The sequence below is a fragment of the Marmota marmota genome, unplaced genomic scaffold (genome assembly GCF_001458135.2).
Source record: "Marmota marmota marmota unplaced genomic scaffold, marMar, whole genome shotgun sequence".
Lineage (NCBI taxonomy): Eukaryota > Metazoa > Chordata > Mammalia > Rodentia > Sciuridae > Marmota > Marmota marmota.
In genome coordinates, this window is record NW_026000016.1 from 46,922,577 (window position 1) to 46,930,262 (window position 7,686).

Genomic DNA, 7,686 nt, shown 5'->3' on the forward strand with positions numbered 1-7,686 from the left:
GTGATCTGGAAGTGTGCCCTCCTTCTGCAGCCAGAGCCCCTTTCTCCCTCCTGAGGTGTGGGGACAGTGAGCAGACAGCCATGGTCCCTCTTCCTCAGCAAGAACATTTCCAAGTCGTTTTGCAGCCTGTCCCCATGGAGGCCTCTGTTGGCAGAAGGTTCCATGGCTCCATCCTCACAAATTGTCGAGGGGGCCGGGAGGGGTACTCGGGACTCACCAGGGGTCCTTCAGAGGAGTCAGGGTGAGGCAGCTCTTCCAGACATCAAGGTGGCGCTCCATTAAGTGCATGAAGGTCAAGGGAGGCTGTGTCTGGAGTCTGTGCTGGGCTCCCCTTAGCAGCAGGCACCAAAACACCCGCATTCATGACCTATTACACCAACAGAGGTGGCAACGGCCGTGAAATTGCAAAACATTTTCCATCCCCAGTCCCTGTTCTGGTGACTTCTCTCTTCATTGCTCACTCTTCCAGTTTTTCCATATTTGCCTGAGTTGAATGAATGACTGGATTCAAGGGAATTTTTTCTTTTTCTTTTCTTTCTTCTTCTTCTTTTTTTTTGTGTGAAATGTTTGGAAAATGACTGCAAGCATTACAGTGGACCTTTCTCCTGGTTTTTTTTTTTTGTTGTTGTTGTTTTCTTTTTTTTAAAGAGTGGGGTTGGAATAACATTTTCTTCTTTTGGAAGACTTGGGTTTGTAGTACGGTGACTACCTCACTTACATTTTCTAAAAAAGTGCCAGTTCTTTAAAAAGCCAATTTGGTAATCTATATACATATATATGATTTTAAATGTATGGATCTTGATCCACAAGCTCATGTGTACAAGAAATGTGACTTTTTATAATTTTCTTTAAGAAATTAAATTTTTATTTGGACTTTTCAGTCAGCTGGGCTGGCAGAATCTCATTCATTTTAGGAATCAACCCCCTTCTCCCACGGTTGTGTCAAATTTGTGGGGTAGACTCAGACTCTGATGTTCAGTGTTACCTGTTTGAAAAACATCCTCTGAGACCTCCATCTCCCACCTGGCCTTGGTGAGTGAACCTCTCAGAGGGGGAGATGCTGCCCTTGTTCCCATCCTGTGGTCCCTTTAGATTGGTGGCTCTTTCTGTTACTTCTCTGTCACTTAATGATGATACTGAGGCACCATCACATGCTGGGACAAACAAGAGATGATTTCCTGGGAAAACGTGTATTTCTGCCTGATGGTTTAGTACCTGCCTTAACATCCCTGCAACACTTGTCTCCGGGACCCTGTTGTCTCCTATTTGCTGTCTAGTGCAGAGGGTGTAAGTCTTCCTGGGGTTCCTTGGCTCTCTTGGGGCTCAGCCCAGTTATTGGGTCAAGGCTCACCTCTCCAAAACTCATAAGTGTCTGAGTTCTCTATCCATTCACCCAAGTTTTAGGAGATACCAATCATGCAGCGGGTATTGTTGTATTTTTCTTCCCAATTTTTTTTTTTTTATATAATCTGAAGGATGCAGTCAAGGGGATGAAAACTGGGTGGAGATTTTTGCTCTGCTGATACAGCTCTGCCCGGAGGCTTTGAGGAGGAAGGTCAAAAAGTAGAAGGAAATATTGGGAGGGAACATAAGTCACTACTTCAGAAAATTTTCCTACCCCACCCGAAGACTCACAGCCTTTTAATATGGTGACCATATGTCCGGTATTTTCTATGATAGCCCCAATTCAAATAACTCTATTCTTAAAAAAAAAAAAAAAAAAGAGGCCCTCTGTTCAATCCCTAGCTAAGTACATTTTATTTGCATCCTTTGCACGAGTTTTTCATATAGATATATTAAAAGTGCAAGTGGGGAGATGATGAGAGGACCCTGAGCTTTACTGTGTTGTGTGTGTGTGTGTGTGAGACTTGTCACAGCAATGTGGGTGTGCTTCTGGGTCCCATTGTGCTGGCTGGAATAAGGCATTTCTCAGAAACCCCATCCAAAGAGGAAGGGGAGTGCCCTGAGAACTTCCAGCTCATGAGTCCACTTCTAGTTTGTGGGCTCCTGGCTCCCCAACTTGCCAGGGCAGCCAACTCCTCGGCTAGAAAGTTGTGAATTCCTACCTGCTTCAAGGACTCATCAAAATGATCACACAAGTGCCTGAACTTGGGGGAGTGACAACCACATAGCTCCTCCTTCCCTCATTTATCCTTGGGCAGCAGCTGGGATTGTCCCAGTTCACAGTTCACCGTCATGCTTTGTCTTGCAGGGCGAGAAAGCAGTACACCTAAGTCTCCTGGGTATGTCACTCTCCAGCCTGACCCTCTGCCTCTCTTACCTCACAGGCCACCTCTAGCTGGTCCCAGCTACTCCCATGGCTTCAGCTATCACCAGCCTGCAGATCACCCAAGTCTGCGTCGCCAGCCTACAGATCTCACCTGAACTTCACACCTGTACACCCACCTGCCCATGGGAGAGTTCCACTCAGATGTTGAATGTGAAAAACCTTATCCGTTTGTCCCAAAGTGAGCTCATTCATCCCAGTAAGCTCGATCCTCCCTTGTCTCCCCACCTCTCTGTGTCATAGTCAATACAGGCTTTTAGTCTGTGCATGTCAGTGGGTGAGTTTGGGGTGAAAGGGAGTGTTAGTGACTGCTGAGCCCAGCCCAGTTTCTGTGCTTGATTTCCAGTCATCTTTCCCCTATCCTCTAGTACCCTCACCTCCCAAACCTATGCACTAACTCACTCTTGAAAGTTCTGGAAAATGCCATCACTATTAAAAAAAAAAAATCCTTTTTTTTTTTTTTTTTTGGTGGAGCTGGGGATCAAATCCAAGTCCTCACCCATGATAGCAAATGCTCTACTACTGACCTACACCCCCAACCCCAATTTTATCAGTTTAATGTATGCTGATACATCTGAAAGGTGTTGCCCACCCTCCCTTTCAGGGGGCACCTCTTCTGGGAAGCCTCCCCTGACCCATCCAGACAGAGTCAGTCAACCTGTCCTCAAGGCTCCCACATCCATATGGCACCCAGCATTCTATTGGGAGCCTCTGAAGGTCCTCAGAATCTCCAGTGCAGCTTTTAATGGACTGCAGATGTCCCAGCCCAGCCGTCAAGCCAGCGGATCCAAATTGTGAGGAAGGAGGCCCCAGGGGATTCAGAGGTACACACTGCAAGGGCAGCCACAACTGCAGGGACTTTCTTTGTATTCATATTTCTTGGAAGCATTAAATTATGAACTCCTTGACAGTGGGACTCTTGTGTGAGTCAACTCTCTAATCCCCATGGCACCTTGGATGGTGCCAAGGAAGAAGAGGACAAGTGAACCCTGGTACGACACTGTGGGCTCTGTGCTGCTCTGGTCTAAGGGTTGCCTGGGTGTTAGCTCATTCAGTGTTCTCGGAATCTCCCCCTGTGGTGCACTACTAATCCCATTTATAGAGGAGGAAATGCTTGATGAATGAAGGAATGAATGAATGAATCATAATTCCTGGAGCCTGATTATTTTAAGGAAATCTGCATGTGATTCATGTCATCACATGACTTTATCTTTTGGATAAATTCAGACTTTTCAGCTAGTGAGTATAACGTAGGTTACAGCTGGGTCCTGAAATATGCCTTCTTAGAATAAAACCATATTTCCCAGCCTCCCTTGCAGCTAGGCGTACCCTTTGGCTTGCCTGGCCAGTGGGCTATGAACTGTGATGGTCCTTGCTACTCCCACACCATAGTCCTTCACTTCCTGCCAACAGGGAAGTCAGCAAAGGGTAAGCCTGTCCCATGAGGCCATGCAGAGAAGGGAAGAGGGATGACGTAATAGAGAGGTCCCAGCACTGCAGGACTCTATGAAGCAGACTGTTAAGGTGTTTTTTTTTCTCTCTCTCTCTCTCTTCTTTAAAAAACATTTTTTTAGTTGTAGATGGACACAGTATCTTTGCTTTATTTATTTATTTATTTATTTATTTATTTTATGTGGTGCTGAGGATGGAACCCAGTGCCACATGCATTCGAGGAAAATGCCCAACCGCTGAGCTACAACCCCAGCCCTGTCAAGCTTTTTATATGAGACAAAATCTTGACTTTTCTTAAATATTGTTATTCTGGGTTTCTGTCACGCATGTGAACTGATGTCCTAACCCAGACAGTGGGTTTGAGTAAATGGGTATCGTATGCCCAGGACCTTACTGGCCCTTTGGGACGTAACAGGGAGACCTATGTACACAGGACACAGTCCCTACCCTTCACTTGCATGGTGAGCATGAAGAAGTAACTGGAGGACAAAGAAAATAAATATAAGGTGGGTGCTGACATGTTCAGCTCACATCCTGAGCCCCCTGAGTTCAGGTGAGAAATGTCTTCTTCCCCTCTGACCTTGTTAGGGAAGCAGAAAGAGAGAAGCCAGGAACAGATGTGATTATGTTCTAGAAAAGAGACCTACTTGAGTGGTGGCAGAACCAGAAAGAAGTTTCTAGAAACCCACCCAAGAAGCCCAGGAGAGTCCAGCCTGAGTTGGCTGCTTCCCCAAAGTAAGGAGGGGGTTTGACAGAACCAAACCAGAGGAGCTTCCCCAGGAGGGAGGATGGCATTCCTGTTGTCCACTTCCTCACAGCCACCAGCCCAAGACCCAGCTTGAGCTGCTATCTGCTGTCTGGAGGAGAGCTGTCGGGAGAGCATGGAAAACCCTAAGGCTATTACTGAAGTCATAGGTTACTGTTCAGAGCACAGGGGGCAGGGCCTGGGCCCACTCAGCTACTCCTAAGCTAACAAGGCCTAAAGGACCATGAATCCTGCCCCTGACTGCGGAATTGATGGTGGAACCTTCCTTCCAGAATTTGTTGGAGGGACAGGTGGCATTCAGGAACCAGTGTACAAAGCAGGAAGGCCCATGTCCCACCACAGCCACACAGCACCTGGGTGACACCCAGTCTTTCTCTCGACCTCCGGGGCCACCTCCTCCTAGAGACTGTGCACTTCTCTCTGAGCTTCCTGTGACCCAGACACCCACACAGAGCTCAGTCTCTGGACTGGCCCTCTGGATGGTCCCCACTCTCCCTGTCTGCTAGTCCTAGCTTCCCCATGGACGCAGACACCTCTCTGGGACTCAAGAGGTTTAGGACAGCCTGACTGTACCCTTTACTGAGGAGATTTCAAAAATCCCCCTTTCCCCAGCCACACGTGGGAATCAAGTGCCCAGATTTTTTTTTTTTTAGATTCCTTTTTTTTTTTTTTTTTTTTTTTTTAGATTTTAGTGTTGTCCTGACGCTGTTTTCTAGAGAAGTGACATTGCAAAAGCTTACAGGGGTCTTGAACTCCAGACCTAGACTACTTGGGTTCAAATCCTTGCTCTTCTACTTACTACCCATAACTTCATAGGCAGTTCCTGAATCTCTCTGTGCCTCAGTGTTCCTATCCATAAAATGGAAATAATAATGACTCATTTTACAGGTAGGGCTGGTGTGAGAAAGGGTCGAGGTGATGCACGTGGAGCATTTAGGTCCTGTCTGCCATAGAGCAGGAGCTATGGAACCGATAACATGATTCTCACGTGGTCTCATGCAAGTCTCATAACACTGGAAAATAGGAAAAAGTGTCTCCTCTTCACAGAAGAGAAAAATCAGGCTCAGAAAAGTTAAGTGACTCTCCTCGGGCAACAGGGTCCGCAAGTAACCACACGGTTCCTCAAAGCCGGGATTCAGAGCCCACAGACGTGGCACATGGAAGCTTTGCGCTCTGGATCCTCCGGCTCCCTGTCCTCGGGCATTCCTGTGGCTTCCCCACACATTTCTGAAGGCTCCCAAGAACAGTCCGCATTCCCACCCCAAACCCGCCCTGGGTAGGGGAATGGCCTCCAGCTCACCACACTCCTGTCTGCCTGGTGTCAGGCAGGAACCACACTGGGCTCCAGTGGCAGTGTGGGTGGGCACCGTCGGGGTGGGGGAGGGCCACTGCCCCATGTCCTCTCCAGGGCCTGCCTGCCTGCCTGCCATCCAGGTTGTCTCTTATCATTAACCAGCAGGGCTTTGCTAGCACAGCTGCCAGTGGCCAGAGGAGCGAGCCTGTCCCAGACCACGACTCAGCTGCTGAGACGGCTGGTAGACCAGCTGAGCCAGGAAGCGGGCTGGGTCCGGTGGGGTCCTCGGACAGGCTGAAGGTAGAGGGCGTTGAGCTCGCTGTCTGCATGGGAGCCTGATGGGATCTGGGAGGCAGACGATGTTGCATGGGATGTCTGGGTGGGATCCCCAGGCAGGATGGCCTGGGCGGGGCCACTGGCAGCTCTGATGAGGTGTTTATGTGAGTGGGTGTGTTGTGAATGCCGATCCCTTCAGGGTGTTCTGAGCTTTGAAACCACAGTCCCTTTGCAGATGTTCTCTGGGGTTCTGATGAGCACCCTCCAACCACATAGGTACCATCTTTATCTCTGTCACAGATGAGGAGCTGAAACTCCCAGGTCCTGATGCCAGATCAGAGTTCTTGTTACTAATCTCACTACTACACAAAGACGGAAGCCAAGGAGACCGGGCTGGTCCCGGACACGTGCCTGAGGGAAGCAGGTCAGGAACAGGGTGGGGAGCAGAGGCTTGCGCTGCTCTGACCCTGCCGAGGCTTGCCAGGCAGGAATGCAGCCCCAGAATTGCGAGATCTTTGGATTTTTCCAGAGAAGCTGAAAATCTGGATTCTGAAAATATGAAATCTCCCATTTTTCAATGTTGACAACCAATTTAATTTCTATTAAAATGTCTAGTGAACTAAAGAAAACACATTCTTGGGCTGGACTCAGCTCCAGGCTGCCAGATTTGGGCCCACACATTGCCTTCAGGGTGCCAGTGAGTCCCGGATGAGTCCCTGCTGTCCTCCGCCAAAATAGAACATTCAAATGCCCTGGGGTGGATCAAATAAAAGTCAGCATAAAGAAATGATTTGTTCAGTGCTTCTATAGCAGACTTAGTTTGGGGGCTGAGATACAACTTGACAAGAACACACAAAAGCCCCACTCTCATGCACCATATAATTGGTGAGACATAATTGTTGGCAGCAGGTCCACCCTGGCCCCTGGAGCCCTACCTCCACTAGTTTGTTCTGCATGCCAGTGTGGCCAGCTCACAAGGCCATGGCGAACTTGTGGTTTTTCTGTTCCTGCTTGTCCGTCTGAGACATATGTATCCCACGGGAATGCCTTGACCTTTTCTGGTCTGATGGACTTATTGTTAAGGGAGGTTTCGGTACCTGACAATAATAGATGTTGAAACTAAATTTCTCCCCCCTCCCTCCTGCTTTTGGGTAGTTTTCCACTTCTGCTGCTTGGGGTATAAAAAAGGTGTGTTAGCAATAAAGAGTATTGACTCCTGGATGAAGAACCTTGGTGTCCTGTGTGTCTTTTAACCTCGCCGTCCCTTGCCGGACTCGGCTCCCTTGGCCGGACGCGGCAATTGGAGGTCCCACCGAGATCCGGAAAGCAGGGGTAAGCGGACGGGGCTCACCTTCTAAGAAAGAAGGGGGAGGATTGGTTTAAAGATAATTTAAAGAGACAGGGTACGTACCATGGGTAACTCAACAGCGAAGGTTCGTCTGGCCAACGAACTTAAAGAGCTGTTAAATACACAAGGAACAGGAATAAAAACTAAGACTGCAACCGAATTCGTTGAAATTATTGCCCAGGCTTGTCCTTGGTTTCTGACAGGAGGATTTCTTAATAATAGTGACTGGGACCTGGTGAGGCATGACCTTCAGAAATTATTGA

General features: G+C 48.3%; 1 long non-coding RNA gene across 1 annotated transcript in view; it reads right to left on the reverse strand.

Annotated features, from left to right (window-relative positions):
• Positions 1-284: 284 nt before the first annotated feature.
• Positions 285-7,686, reverse strand: part of LOC125618537 — a 28,404-nt gene continuing 21,002 nt past the window's right edge. The window contains exons 2-4 of the long non-coding RNA XR_007349879.1: positions 4,913-4,921; positions 962-968; positions 285-316 (exon numbers count right to left, since the gene is read on the reverse strand). This is a non-coding gene — a long non-coding RNA (uncharacterized LOC125618537). The remainder of the gene's footprint in view (positions 317-961; positions 969-4,912; positions 4,922-7,686) is intronic.